General features: G+C 42.8%; 1 protein-coding gene across 6 annotated transcripts in view; it reads left to right on the top strand.

Annotated features, from left to right (window-relative positions):
• The window catches only part of SHANK2 (SH3 and multiple ankyrin repeat domains 2), a 339,924-nt gene that overhangs the window by 263,278 nt on the left and 60,086 nt on the right, over positions 1 to 16,560 (top strand). The window lies entirely within an intron of this gene.

Raw genomic sequence — 16,560 nt, forward strand, 5'->3', positions numbered from 1 at the left:
GCCTAAGGATGTTATACATCTGGTTCCCACCCCCCCTTCAATATGATATAATAATTGGTAGGTACCAAATTACATAAATTCCAAATTACACAGCCGAATTTTAAATTTTTGTTGGGGGTACCCATATTTCAAGTTCCAAAGGGGATCCAATCAACTTCTTGCTTCTTACTGCTGTTTTAATGTCCACAAATCTAACCTTATGATGTTCACAGTACTATCCAGTCCTTTCTTCTTGTTTTTCCACATCTCTTGTTGTTATTTTCATATATTTTTCCTTTCTCTTTGTGACCTCTGATAGTCTCCGCAAGCTGGTTAGAACAGTTTGTAATCCTGCGTGGATATTATTTTTTTTATCCAGTAACCATATCCAGATGTTTTCCATATAACATCACTTCCATACATCAAAACAGTCTTAGCGTCATTAATCTTCACCAATCTGCCTCCTTTCTCAAAACCTCTGAGGAGATTCACTAGGAATGCAGTCTGAAAACAAGTCCATTCTTCCTCCTGGCTATAAATCCTTTGGCAAGATGGCGACTCCGAATTAATTGCTGCGCCATTCCCAAAAGCTCTTATTGCTTCTCGATCTCCATAAAGCATACTTTTGGTTAAAGTTTATCTCCACACAGACCTTAATCATCCTGCTTGGGTCAGTTCAACCGACGGTTCTAATGAGGAGGGGTTCTTGTAAATCACATAGAAGGAAAGTAAAAAAGGTCGTCCCCCCCGCATTCAGTCCCATTGTCAACATACCCAGCCTTTGGTGTATCTTCATCGTAAAATATTCCTGTTTCTCCAACCCGTCGTCTTCTTTCGCAGAGGTCACTTAAATTAGCAGACTTCACTCCCCTTCTTCACTTGAAATATGTGCATTTGCTTCTTTTGTAATTAATTATTCCAAATTGCTGCAACTAGTGCGCGATCAGAGACAGCGTCCAGGAGAGCCGAGGTCCACACGGGGGCATTCTGCCTAGGGCCCTCATCCTCTTCTTTTGAATTAGTGGGTGATTTATGGGCACAGCAGGCAAGGGCAGTGTTCCCCATTTCCTTGGGGCAACAAGGGAGGCTGCCTACTCCCATAACAGCCTCTTAATTACCCCGTGTGGGTCGGAGAGATGGTATTGTCGGCCATCTTCCAATGTGCCCCCTAGTGCCCCCCCAGTGCTTTTCAAGCTGCACTGGCTCCCGGTAGAGTACAGGGTCAGATTTAAGGTGCTGCTTTTGACCTTTAAAGCCCTTCATGGCCTAGGACCCTCGTACCTACGGGACCGCCTCTCCCGGTATGCCCCACGGAGAGCCTCAAGGTCCATAAATAGCAACACCCTAGTGGTCCCAGGCCCTAAGGAAGTTAGATTAGCTTCAACCAGAGCCAGGGCCTTTACAACTCTGGCTCCAGCCTGGTGGAACGCTCTGCCTCATGAGACCAGGGCCCTGCAAGATCTGATTTCTTTCTGCAGGGCCTGTAAGACAGAGTTGTTCCGCCTGGCCTTTGGCTTGGAGCCAATTTGATTCCCTCCCTCTCTTTTTTCTTTTCCTTCTCCTCCTGTGATGAGGCTACATTTTATTATTTTAATATTTCATTATTTTAATGTATTTTAATTTTGTTTTTAAGTTGTAATCATTCAACTTGTTTTTATTATTGCTTGTAAGCCGCCCTGAGCCCGGCCTTGGCTGGAGAGGGCGGGGTATAAATAAAAATTATTATTATTATTATTATTATTATTATTATTATTATTATTCTCTAGCACACATCCCTTTCACTAGTGGAACAGGAGTGTTGGATACAGCCCCATGGTTTCTGATGCTTTTGTGCTTCCATCAAGATGCAATATTGTGCTTTCCAGCACAATTGGTAGCAGTTGCTGCCCAGCTGCCAGCCTAACTGAATTCCACTGCCTGATTCCTGTAAAAATAACTGTGCAAGTGTGGAGAAGAATGATTATCTGAATCAAATTATATAATGATAATGATATCTGAAACAAATTATATCTTAGGATGAAATTATATTTTACAAATAATTTTCTAAAAGCACATCAGGTTCTTTTCTCCTTTCTCATCCTTCTCTAGTTAGGGTTCCATATTCATTTCTGTGGTCTGTATGTATTTTATTTATGGATGTGTGTTTCCCTGAGTATCTATATCCTCACTCTTCTTCCAGAAACTCAAAATCCACAAATTGTCAGCTGATACTTCGCAGCACTTTAAATCCGTCTTGTGTGTGGCAGTCAGCTCTGTAGTTTTTGTTCTGGTTAAGAATTGCCAGGATATTTTGGTTTTCCATTTTGTCAAGCAAAAAGACGCCTGCATAAATATATTAGCTTCACTGAATGAATGCTGAGCTATGTTGCTATGGAACAAATTTCCCCAAGGGCAAACTGTATCATCCTATTGGCATTGTTAAGTGAGGCATTAGATTTACATGCACAAATTAAAGAAGTAAAATATACACCAAATGTTTTGTAGAGCGCGCTATATCATGTTTTTGAGTAACATTTCACTTTCAAATGGTTTACAAATAAGACGTGGCGTAACAAAAGGTTTTTGCCTGTGGATGAACCCAGCTGTGACACACATGAAAGGTTTACTTCACCAAATCAGATGAAAAGCAACCAAACACAAACGACTGCTGTGAGCAAATATTGTGATTTGTGTAAGCCTGCAATGGTCCTCAAGTAACTTCACAGTTAGGTAGCAGGTATATGAGCAAATTGTGAAATGGGACAGTTTTATTGAGTTGAACTACTCCTTATCCATCTGAAAAACCTAAGTCCATAAATAGGATTAATTTAGTAATGGGTGATAGTAAAAATAGGCTGGAAAGGATGAATGCCACTTATATTTTGCCACCCCCCTTCATAGTTAATGAAGAGTTTTGAGGAGGAAGCACTGGAAAATTTCCTTGAGCAATATAATTCCTAAACAAACCCTAGATAGACATGCCCAATGAATTTTCCAGCCTCAGGAAGAAGCAACTGGTCAGTCAGTGAGCTAGTGCAAAAGCACTGGGCCTGGGGAAGTCCATGGAATTGTGGCTATTTGTCCTTGTTTTCCTTTTGTAGGCACAGGTAAAGGTAAAGGGACCCCTGACCATTAGGTCCAGTCGTGGCCGACTCTGAGGTTGTGGCACTCATCTTGCTTTATTGGCCGAGGGAGCCGGCGTACAGCTTCCGGGTCATTGGCCAGCATGACTAAGCCGCTTCTGGTGAACCAGAGCAGTGCATGGAAACACCGTTTACCTTCCCGCCGGAGCGGTACCTATTTATCTACTTGCACTTTGACGTGCTTTTGAACTGCTAGGTTGGCAGGAGCAGGGACTGAGCAACAGGAGCTCACCCCGTCATGGGGATTTGAACCGCCAGCCTTCTGATCAGCAAGTCCTAGACTCTGTGGTTTAACCCACAGTACCACCCGCGTCCCAGGCACAGGTACTCTAGTACAAAAACAGTTCCAGACTGAACCAGCCTACCCATGACTGTAGGGCGACAGTTCCGGGCGGCAGGATCCTCAGGGGCAGCAGATCCCAATGTAGATCTTCATTCCCCATTTGATCCTGATGGAGATCTTCACTCAACCCTTCTTCCTTAGCAGGGAAGAGGTACCATTTTGTGGTTCTCCTCAGGCATCAAAACGTCTTGGGTCAGCCCTGGTTCCATATTTGCTCCAGTTGATAGAACAAGATCTATACATTCAGATGTTTTTGTCTGAAATGTTTACAAGTGTGTGGCTTTTGAAAAAAATTTTACCATACAACCACCACTACCTGCAAGAATTCAGTATGTGCAATTGAAAAGATTACTATATCCTGAGTAGGAATGGAATAATCTGTCAATTTGAGTTATCTCAGGTTCTCTTTTTTTCTAATTCTAAATTCAGTTCTCTACATTTCTGTGGCAATTTGGGTTTTTAAAAAAACCCTTATGAAAATTGTTCCTCATTTCAGTCTGATTTTTCTCCTAATAAACACATTTTATATGCCATTTTTTAGTAATGCACACATTTCTGCAAGCAACTTTGGCATTTCTTTATGCACACTTCCCGATAGTAAATGCATTTTTGTGAACATTGATTAGAGAACTGCATTGCAAAATTCAGATAGGTGTGATTTATTTATTTTTTGATAAATTTGGCATTAAATGCAAACTGAGTCAAATATGTGGAGGGCGTATTCCAAAAAGAGAGCTGATACATTCCATATTGATTAATTTGGGGCATATAGGCAGTGGTTTGAGGAACATTCTTGTGTTACCGCCTGAACTGGGCATGTCACATCATATCAAATAATAAAAGGCATATTTGCCCTGGCAGTATTTTGCTGATTTGTCATTGTATGATATATACCCTGAGCCAGTTGGGGTTTTGTTTTGTTTTGTTTTAATTTGCTTTTTGGAATCAGGCTGTCATTGTAGATTTAAACAGACTACAGCATATTTCTCAAATGCCAGTAATGGAATACAAGCTGTACGTGGAATGCAGAATTGTTCTTGTAGTTCAAGAGACAGATATTCCATCATGAATATTAAAGCACAGTTCTATTTTTAAAACTGGAGCCATCAGTGAAATAGTATTGCATGTCATATACAAGAAAAAAAGTTTAAATATTGGGCATCAAAACTGCATGAAAACAAATCACTTCAGAAGCAGCAGTAACTTGGAATCATAGAATTGCAGAGTTGGAAGGGACCCCAAAGCATCATCTAGTCCAACCCCTTGCAATGCAGGAATCTCAGCTAGAGCATCCATCACAGATGGCCATCCAAACTCTGCTTTAAAATCTCCAATGAAGGAGAGTCCATAACCTCCCGAGAGAGTCTGTTCCACTGTCAAACAGCTCTTACTGTCAGAAAGTTCTTCCTGATGTTTCATCGGAGTCTCCTTTCTTGTATCTTGAAGCCATCAGTTCAGCTTCTACCCTCTGGAGCAAGAGAAAACAATTTTCCATGTGACAGCCCTTGAGATATTGGAAGATAGCTATCATATCCCCTCTCGGTCTCCTGTTATCTAGGCTAAACATACCTACTTCCGTTCAACCATTCTTCATAAGACTTGGTTTCCAGACCCTTGATCATCTTGGTGGCTCTCCTCTGCACACATTCTAGCTTGCCAATATCCTCCTTAAATTGTGGCACCCATAATTGGACACAGTACTCCAGGTGTAGTCTGACCAAGGCAGAATATTTCCCTTGATCTGGATCCTATACTTCTGTTGATGCATTAGCTATGGATTTTGTTTTTTTAACTGCTGTTTATGGTCTACTAAGGCCTTTAGATCCTTTTCACGTGTACTCGTAAGCCAGGTGGTCCCCATCTTATATGTGTGTAGCTGGTCCTTCCTGCCTAAGTGTAAAACCTTACATCCCTGTTGAAAATCATTTTGTTAGCTTGGGCCCAGCTCTCCAATCAGTTAAGGTCATCTTGAATCCAAGTTTTGTCTACTGCAGCATTAGCTACCCCTCCCAGTTTGGTATAATCTGCAAATTTGATGAGCACCCCCTCAATTCCTTCATCCAAATCATTTATAAATGATGTTTATTAAACAACAATGGAACCAGGATAGAACCTGGAGCACCCCACTTGTCACTTTTTCCCAGGATTATGAGGAATCATTAGTGAGCGCTTGAGGTTCATTCAGTCAACCAGCTACAAATCCACTTAACAGTTACCTCGTCCAGCCCATATTTTACCAGCTTCTCTGCAACAGTATCATAGGGGACTTACTGAAATTAAGATACACTCTGTCCACAGTGCTTCACTGATCCACAAAGCTTGTAACAGTATAAAAAACAAAGGAAAAAGAAATGAGATCTTAGTAAGCATGACACTCTTTTCTAAGTGCTCACAGAGTGACTGTTGAATTATCTGTTCTAGGTGTTTCCCCCTCCTTCTCAGATGCAGTGAACTGTGACAACAGGACACAGGATCTTTATTGTTTTGGCACCCCAGCTTTGCAATGTATCCCTGGGATGGTTTTACTAGTGTCTAGGTTGTTTTGGCACCACCATTTTAAAGATCTTTTAAGATCCTTGAAATAAAATAACTCTGGGCTCCCACAACTTCAAACACTGGGGTGAGTTGGCCTCAAGAGGTGGTCCCTATCCTACCCCCAGGCCCTACAGCCCTGGGTTGCAGGCCTTGGAAACCACAAGTCATCCTCAATGGAACCTAACAGGGGCCATCAAGCTATGCTATTAAATTGCCCTTCCAGCGCTTTCCTGCCAAAGCGACCAGATAAATCTGTTTAAGAAATAGAACGCTCAGGTGGTCAGATTAACCTACTAGCCAAGCAAACAATTAAAATACAGATCAACTTATCAGCTAGAAGAGCTGAATATTAAGGCACCACACCTTAAAGTCTCCTCTTCCACGTTTACAGTAGGCAAAAAACAAACAACCCCACCTGCGAAAAATCCCATTGTGGCCCCAAAGCAACCACCACAGTGATACTGTGTTAAAAGGAGAGTAGGAGGGAGGGTGCCAGCCAAGACAGAGGAGGAGGTGATGCAAGCTTTAAAAGGACTCTGCCACCCTTCCCCTGCATGCTGGCGTGCAGTGCGCATGACATGCATATGCATGCCAGCACCTAGAATGGTGGCAGTGGCTTCAGTACCAGGCATCTTTAGCAGGATGAAGCGCTGGGCGCCACCATTCCTCTCTGCAAAAAACCCGGAAGTCTCAAACATTTAACTAATTGAGTGATTGCTTGTCGTGCTCTAGTTCCATTGGCACCAGAGCATTAAGTAGAACCTGGGGGATTATACCAGTTGAGAGTTCAGTAATGCCCTCTAGAAAGACGTTAAATAAAAACTCATAAATCTTCCTGTAGTTGCATCCTGGTGCATGTTCTCAACACCCAACCAAAGACAATGACTGAGTCACTTGCATGTTGATTAGTAATTTATTAGGTATATGTCAATGAAGTTTCCCTATTCTTTTCACCCTTTGACCTCCATTTGTTATTTATTAAATCTGTCAAACAAAAACATATTAGGCATTTGTATTCCTTGCTGCTTGAACTTGTGGTACTCCCCTTTCTTATATACATTCTTCATCAGAAGTCAGTACTGCTTTTCTTATAACCTTCATTATTTTTCTCTAGTTTGTCTAGCATTTCTGAGCTATTGTAAAGCAACAAAACATTGTGTGTTGGCATTATTGCATAAAATCTCTTTTTAAGTGGCTTTTTTTTTTTTAACTTCCAGATTTTAATTCCTATGGTAAGCTTTGAGAAATGCATGGATTGGAATATTTCAAATAAAAGTTTGGCCCTTGAGAGGTTTATTGATAAAGAGGCAACTGCAGTTGATGGTATTATTATAATTAACCTGAAGTATATTTTTGCTATTATTACACTTTCTAATAGTGGCAATTGCAATGAGAGTGTTAAATAGGATTATGTGTTTGAATGTGTGCGTACCCAAAAGTCACTACGAATAAGTTGCCCATTTTGAAATGAGAACATGTGGTGGTTTAACTACAATGTCTTTCAGTTCTTTTGACAGGCTTCCCTAGACTTCTTGTTCTAATAAATAGTTGCTGAAGTATATTATTTAGCTAAGTTGCAATGGGCTAGAGCCATCTGTTTCAGTTGATGTTTAACCCCTTCCCAACCCTGCCACAGCAGTCAATATAGTTGTCAATGTTACGGGCATGTTACAGTGTTCTCTGCCACATAGAAAACAATTAACTGCTTTCATTGTTGTGCTGAGATGCAGTGCTGCAGAGCTGGGCAAACTTCTTTCGAGGTTCACATTCTCTCAAGCATTAATTTGTCAGGGGCTTCATACTGGCATTGACTGAGGCTGGAGCCAAAAATGGTGGCATCACAGCCAAAGACCTGTGGGACCATCAACACATTTTTTTCCTGTTTCAGCCACTTCTTTCTCTTTGTGCCACCCCTTTTCTTTCTCTCTGTTCTGTTCCTCCCATTTTCTTCTCATTGCCACCCACATGAAATTAGGCCAATGTCTGTAGGGAATGGAATCCATAGGTAGCATTCAAGGTTCTCTTCACATTCATTTGACAATAGGCAGTCAGCCCTAAAACGACACAGCACAGGCTTGAGATGTATACTTTTCTTGGATACCTCAGGGATCTGATTTACAGGTTTAAACACTGTGAACTCTGTGGCCTCAGGGCTCTTTCTCACTTTAATTTTCTGTTCTCACAGTGTGAATTTTGAAGGATAGCTGCGTTTCTCTTCTTGTATTGGTTTGGGGAAGGATGAATTACATGTTCATGTTGTTGTTTAGTCATTTAGTTGTGTCTGACTCTTTGTGACCCCATGGACCAGAGCACACCAGACACCCCTGTCTTCCACTGCCTCCTGCAGTTTGGTCAAACTCATGTTAGTAGCTTCGAGAACACTGTCCAACCATCTGGGCCTCTGTCGTCCCCTTCTCCTTGTGCCCTCAATCTTTCCCAATATCAGGGTCCTTTCCAGGGAGTCTTCGCTTTTCATGAGGTGGCCACAGTATTGGAGCCTCAGGATTGGAGCCTCAGGATCTGTCCTTCCAGTGAGCACTCAGGGCTGATTTCCTTAAGAATGGATAGGTTTGATCTTCTTGCAGTCCATGGGACTCTCAAGAATCTCCTCCAGCACCATAATTCAAAAGCATCAATTCTTTGGCGATCAGCCTTCTTTGGTCCAGCTCTTACCTGGAGCAGGAACCGGCAAGCCACTCCATTATCCCTGCCAAGAAAACCCCATGAATTGCATAGATTTGCATTAAAATGTGAACAAATTTCTCCCCCATTCCTAGGGGAGAATGGGTCTTGCCTGCATAATCAACCCAGATCACTATGATGATGGTGATGATAGCCTACCCTTCTTCTGCAAGTTCCAGGACTGCTGTTGTTGGCATTGTTGAGAGACAATGGAGTGTGCCTTCGGGGGTGAAATCAAGCCATTGCATTAGCAGCACCAAAGTGACTTCCTTAGGGCACAAGCCTGGGCAATGTGTATGGAGGTCCTGGGCTACCCAGACAGCAAGATTCCCATCTTGACCTCGCTGATATGATCCAAAGGAAAACAGAACAATATATTTGGCACCAGCTTTGCTGCAGGAGTTGCTGGAAGGAGACATACAAGATATCATCCAACTGTCTTTGTGTAGGGTTTAATCCTGAGACTTTTCTTCGGAAAATATCCCACAGTGCAGCAGAATTTTACAACTGGAGCTTTCCTTCTCCTAGATGCACTGCCTTCCCAGGTTAATGTGTCTCATCTGCACCTCACTTCCCTCTCCACACGTGCTGAAGCCATCTTCTTGACTGTTGAGCCTACTATTGGTCTCATCCACTCAATTTTCCAGAGCCAGTCTTCACATGCAGGGGCAAGTGCCTAACTCACCAAGGGTTTGAGACCCATAAGCTATCCTCACCTGGTTTAGCCAGCCAGTTGAAGCTGTTTCCTGGGGTGTGGGTGCTATTTAGCAGGTCTGTGTGGGTGAAGTTGTGTTGACCCTGAAAGTAGGAAGGTGTGCAGTGCGCACCCACACACACCAATGCCAGCATACCCTGCCATATGCAGGGCTAAGGGCAATGTTCACCCATCCCACCCATCCTTCATATCAGGAAGAAGGAGCAAGATGCTTTCAAGCATGGCAAAACTAGGCAGCTCTGTCTCATTGCCTGGAACAGGAATGCATTTCTGCTTCAACACCAGAAATAGCTGCAACACTTTTAAGTAGGGGTTGATGTATAGGATCAAGCTCATCAAAGATTAACATTAGTGTTGCCTGTTAAATTAATCTTAGTTTTTCATAAAGAACCAAAAGCAGATGTATATATGTAACTGTTTTGCAAAGCTGGTAATAAGGTAATATTTTTCATAAAAGTGTTCATAACTCTTTGACAGATTTGCGAATCTTTTATGTGTAGAGGCCAGTGTATGTACAAATTTGAGGCAGCTGGTAAAAATGTGTAAAATGAAAGTAGGATGAAGATTAGTGAATTTGTCCCAAACTTTTTGACAGGTTTGTGAATCGTCAGTGTGTAGAGGCAGATAGATAGATAGATGATAGATAGATAGATAGATAGATAGATAGATAGATAGATAGATAATGGATAGATGATAGATAGATAGATAGATAGATGATAGATAGATAGATAGATAGATAGATAGATAGATAGATAGATGATAGATAGATAGATGATAGATAGATAGATAGATAGATATAGAGAGTTAGATGATAGAGAGATAGATGATAGATAGATAGATAGATAGATAGAGAGAGAGAGAGAGAGAGATAGAGAGATAGATGATAGAGAGATAGATGATGATAGATAGATAGATATAGATAGATAGATAGATAGATAGATAGATAGATAGATAGATAGATAGATAGATGATAGGTTGAGAGCCAGTGTGGTGTAGTGGTTAAGAGCAGTAGACTCATAATCTAGGGGAACCAGGTTCGCGTCTCCGCTCCTCCACATGCAGCTGCTGGGTGACCTTGGGCCAGTCACACTTCTGTGAAGTCTCTTAGCCCCACTCACCTCACAGAGTGTTTGTTGTGGGGGAGGAAGGGAAAGGAGATTGTTAGCCGCTTTGAGACTCCTTTGGGTAGTGATAAAGCGGGATATCAAATCCAAACTCTTCTTCTTCTTCTTCTAGATAGATAGATAGATAGATAGATAGATAGATGATAGATAGATAGATGATAGATGATAGATAGATGATAGATAGATAGATAGATGATAGATAGATGATAGATGATAGATAGATAAGGTCTGTGTGTGAGAGAGAGAGAGGGAGGGAGAGAGAATGGGTAGCACAATCTACCAGTTATATCATAAGTATGTGAAATCTAGTGCTAGAATGAAAAATTCTCTTCTAACCTTCATGTATAGTACAGTGGTACCTCAGTTTAAGAACAGCCATTTACGAACTATTTGGTTTACGAACTCCACAAAACCAGAAGTAGTATCCCGGTTTGCGAACTTTGCCTCGGTCTAAGACCGGAAGCCGAACAGTGGAAGGGCACTGGCGGCAGGAAGCCTCATTAGGGAAAGAGCACCTCAGTTTAAGAATGGTTTTGGTTTAAGAACGGACTTCCGGAATGGATTAAGTTCATAAACTGAGGTACCACTGTAGTTATAATAGCAATATGAACATGAAATAATGGACAGACATGAGAAAACGCTTTGAACAATCACTCTTGGAAGGGGCTTGCATTACATATTGGTGAAATTAGGAATTAGAGTTTTGATGATGGAGTATACTTTTAGTTTTTGAACAGAAGTTATCTGTTGCTTCCCTTCAGATGGACAGGACAACTATATCAGTTTCTAAAGTAGCATCATCATATAATAATTGTCCTTCTTATTTCAACAATTTGCAGAAACTAAGTGAGGGTGGCTTTTACTAAATCCTGGTTGAATTTGTTATCATCAGCTGTTTTAGAATGAAGTCTCAAAAAAATTCTGAATGTCCCAGTTCTTGTGGTTTTAACTGAATTGATTTACATTGTACATATTATTTTATACAGTATTGCCTACTTATAACACTTCGAAAAAATAGATGTAACATATTGAGAAGAACGCATTGGGAGAATACATAGCTTCATTTGGGTCTGAGTTAAATGCTATCGATGTTGCCTTATGTTGCTTTCATAGTTAAACTTTTGTTATGGAATGGTCTTATGACTAGATAAAAAAAATAACAAATTGGATCAGACTGGTTTGACGCTAATAAGTGAGGGATGCTAATTTGTAATATTAACCACTCTGGTTCTGCAGCTTCAGTAACAGTGTGGCTGTGGCAGAAATTTGGCTATTCACATTGGGATATGACTTCAACTGTGTGATATTTATGAGCTGCTTCTTTAGAAATGGTGTATGTATGTTTTAGAGTGTGCCTTTTCAAGAGGAGAATGGAGGACATTCCTGGTAGGGATGACTCCTACTGGACATGAGAGGTAGAGTTTGTGGAGCCTTTTTGCTCCTCTCCAGGTTGAGTTGTCCTGCCTACCACATTGCCCTCCTTACCTGTGGTCAACATCAGGTGGATCCTCTTGTATTACAGTGGTACCTCTGGCTATGAACTGAATTCGTTCCGGAGGTCCGTCATGCAGCTGCAGCTGTTCTCACACCGCTTTCTCACACCGTCCTTCTCAGCAAGTCCCACAACCTACCAGTACCAAGTGTGTTTGCTTGAGTTGCTTCCCCCTGCCTTTCATTTATTCAAGTTGGTTGCTCAAAGAGTGTAGCAATTTTGGCCAGTTTTAATCTTGGGGGAATTGTGTTTGTCCTTAATGAGTTACAGTTGTGCCTCCTCTCATCCCCCAATGAAGAGTGCTTGGACTGTTTCCTCCACCATCTTTATTTCTGCCAATGCAGTACCCAGTGCTTCAAAAATGGCTGCTTCATCTAGTTCCTCACGGTCTAGGTGGAGTTTAGTATATGTGCTGCCGAAGCGAGCACTGTCTAGGTGGAGTTTAGACCAGAAGTTTAGATGATTTCATCTGCTGCTTTTCCTATTTCTAAAATGCAGCACAAATGATTAGTTGTCAAAGAACATGGTATAGAACTAATTTTACAGTGGGTTCCTTTGTTGTGAACAAAATCAGCTCCTGCATATATTGTCCTTTAATATTTTACATGCCAGAATTTTTCTTTTTTCAGTCCTTCTCAAAATTACCCATATCAAACGTCTTTGAATTTCTACTACCTGTGTCAAGAAAAACCCACATCAGTAGCAACAGGATATCAATTAAAATCACCTTCTGTGAACATTTCCCTTCTAGAAATTATTTTGCCACCTCAACATTCAAGTAGATGCAATAGCTGTACTGAGACTTGAGCCATTTACTGCTAATCTTGTTGGTGAGGGGGAGAAAGAAAAATGTAACCGTAATCACAGCTGCTTTGTGTGTGGGTTGGTGCATTAATGCATTAATCAAATCATCTAGCCTAGAATACACATACACATACACACACACACACACTCCCAACTACAAAGATTATCGTAGGATAATACCACTTTCCAAGAGTCTTCTGTACCAGTTTTCTAAATATATCTGCCCAGTACCTAATTGCAACTTCCTACCCAGATTTCTAGTTGACAGGCACTGGATGACCTCATACTAGCAATTCAAGTCTCCCCCACATAATCTGATATAGCCAATTTGACCAGGCTCCCGCCATCAAACTGAACTCACCAATTTCTTCCTTCTACCATTCCACTTCACAGATTATGAATATGTTTGAGATAATCCCATCTTTTCCTGGATTCATTTGCTTATGTTGTTAGCTTTCTTCTCTGTCGTGGACAGCAGTTTTAGAAGCATGTTAGATAACAAGAAAACCTTTACATAATATAGGCAGTTTGGGGCTGGCATGGAGCCCCACGAGGTACCCTATTGTTTAAGTTGGGCATTACCTGCAGAAGAGGTCACACTTACTTCATTATTTGCTACCGCTGTGCTGAAATTTTCTTTTGTATATTTCCACCATTATCAATTTGTTGGAAAAGAGGAAGGATCAGAAAATTATCAAAGGGAAGAGAAATTTTCAGTGAAATTTTCATGACTGTGGCACAGGATTTTGTTGGCTTTACCTAACTTTCATGGTAGCTTAGGGATTTAGCAAGAGTATAAATAAGATGACTGGTGGGTCTGTATTGTGTAGTCTTCCCTGGTACCAATGCTTCTTTAAAAGCACCATCATGACATCTTTGGCTGAGAAGACCTCTCCTCCTCCCAGAGGGGAGGAGTTGTGAGCGGGAGCAGCTTCCCATAGCAGCAGGGAGGCGTATTCGACTCCCTGCCTCTGATTGCCTCTGCTGCCATGGCCAAGCCTTTCAGCCGGCCAATAGGGCCGGCTGGTGGGCAGGGTTTAACTCCCCAGTCAGTTCCTGCTTACATCGGCTCTCCCGCCCGCCCTCCCTTTTAGGTCAGCTTCCTCTGCGTATTGACCTTGCTATGGACTTCAGTTGGTTGCCTTGGTTGCCCAAGGGGCCTGGTAGAACTTTTTTATCAATTTGGCAAATTGGCACTAGCCTCTTGGTTTTTTTGCCTACCTCGTAGCAACTCATCACAACTTTTTTGGTATTGGCAGTTAGGCATTGGAATATGTGTACTGTGTTGGAGGTTTGGGTATGGCCATCATCTACCCCTCCTCTTTTGGGCATTCCGTTAAAGGAATCAGACAGTCATGCATCCTGTTTGATGCCCTGCTGGTGGCTAGGGCCATGGCACGACCCCCAGTGATATCATGGGGAAGCTTCCAGTTGCATAACAAGCTCCTCCCACTGGTTGTTAACCCCTGAAATGACTCCCCGCTGAGCGGGATGGAGTCATGTATTGCTGTTTTATCCAGTGCCTAAGCCAATACCACTCACATGCTGTAACCAATAAAGTTGTGGCCTAATTTTGCCCATTAACCTAAAATAATGTGTCTTTGTGTTTTATTATAATCCTATGTGGGTGGCGGGTCCTCAACTCACAAAACACAACGGCTGCGTACCATGCACCTAACGGGTTTTTTATTTTAAAAAGTTCTGATATTTTTTGTTATAAAGAAATTGGTGCAGAAAGATTTTTTTTTTTAATAGGACTTCCCTTAAAAACCAAATCAGAGTGCACCGATCTCAGGTGCTTGTTAGCCAACTTCCCCTGCTTCTTGAGCTTCCACTAAAGCCATGGAATGGACTTGTCAAGTAACTGCTTCCATGGGGCTTTGTCAGATAAGGAACAAAGGAGCTGCAGAGAACTATAACCTCAACCCTACACCCACCAAAATTGTAAAGAAATTCTAGAGTGATAGCAAATGGGAAGGAAAAAATAGTAGCCTCTTTCACAATGGAAGAAACTTTTGAGAAATTGAAAGACAAGTTTCAGCATAGTACAACCCTATTGTATGCTGCTGCTGCTATCTTTTTCTTTGACATTTATAATGTTTGCATGGCAAGTTTCCTCCCCCAGATGAAATGAAGACACGGACACATTGCTTTAAGGTTAATGGGCGTGAAAGGCCACAACTTTATTGATTACGGAATTGAAGGTATTGGCCTTAGGCATTGGCTTCTATCGACTACCCGGCATGGTGACCGGGAGGGGTTGAACACAAACTGCAGGAGTCCTGTTGAAGTACGCCAACTAGCATCCCACGGGTGTCACCGCTCGGGGGCGTGCCGGAGGCCCTACCTCTCCAGGCTTCGGACAAGGCCACGCCCCCCCTGGGAGTCCTTTACCGGACTACCCCTTCTCATTGGGGGGAAGGTGATGGCGCTCCCTTCCCCCCTCCTTTTTCCTATAATTTGCCCCATGCCAATGCCTAACCGCCAATACCGAGAAAGTTGTGACGATTGCTACGAGGTAGGCGAAAAAACCAAAAGGCAAGCAGTGCGCCAACTTGGAAAAATTCCTACCAGGCCCCTTGCGGCGACCAACCGAAGTCCATAGCAAGGCCAATTCTAGCTAAGCCTAAGGGTGGGTGGGACGGGAAAACCGCTCAGCTGCTGGGGCGAGGGGAAAAGAGGGCGGTCCCTGGGCGTGCCTGGCCTTAAGTAGCCCAGGCCGCGCCTCCCCTCGCCCGCCGATTGGCGAGCGGGGTTGCAGGCACGCCCAGGGATTCCCTAATTCTCGCGGGGGCAAGGGAAGCCCCCGCGAGTGTGGGAGGGTCCTGCCCGCAACACCCTCTCCTCTCCAGCCTCGGAAAGGGCTTTGTCTTTGGGCTTATAGTCTTTATGTTCCTGTGCCATATTGTCACTTCCCTCTTCTCTTGAGATGCTTGTTTAGGACCAAACCATAGAAGATTGAAGCTAGTAGTGGCCAAAGCAGGGGTGAATTGGATAAAGACTGTGGTACTGGGAGAGAAAAGATTTATCTCTTTTCCCATGTCACTTGCTTAATCTAAATCACCAAGCTGGTATTGACTTCTTAAGGAAATCAGCTATGTACCCATATGCTTTCCCTAATGTGGCACTAGCAATTGCAGAGAGGAAAAGGATATTGTGATTCGAGGACCCGATCCCCGCTTGGGGAATAAAGACACGTGGACACAGAATGTAAGGTTAATGGGTAAGGTAAAGGCCACAACTTTATTGATTACAGCATGTGAGAAGGTATTGGCTTAGGCACTGGACCACGGAACATTAGACTCCACCCACTCGTAGAGGGGTGAGTCTGAGGAGGGGTTAACCACCAGTAGGGGAAGCCTGTTGATGCTAATCCAACTATAGGCTCTCTTCCTGATGTCACCGAGGGTCGTGCCATGGCCCCCCGCCACACGGGCATTGGATCCACGACCGCCGGATTCCTTTAGCGGAATACCCAAAATTGTCGGGGAAGGCGATGGCCACACCTTGCCACCCGAAACACCAACAACACATTCCAGTGCCTAACCGCCAAATACCACGAAAGTTGTGACGGTTGCTACGAGGTAGGCGAAAAAAACCAAGAGGCTGGGCCAATTTAGCCAATTGGAAAAAAACTCCTACCAGGCCCCCTGGTTAAACAGGGCGACCAACCAGAGGTCCATAGCAAAGTCTCAGGAACAGCTAATCTAAAGGGAGTGGAGCGCCCCCTGCATGACGCGGGAATCATCTCCCGATCACAACCC

Source organism: Podarcis cretensis, assembly GCF_951804945.1.
Source record: "Podarcis cretensis genome assembly, chromosome: 1".
NCBI classification, from domain to species: Eukaryota; Metazoa; Chordata; class Lepidosauria; order Squamata; family Lacertidae; genus Podarcis; species Podarcis cretensis.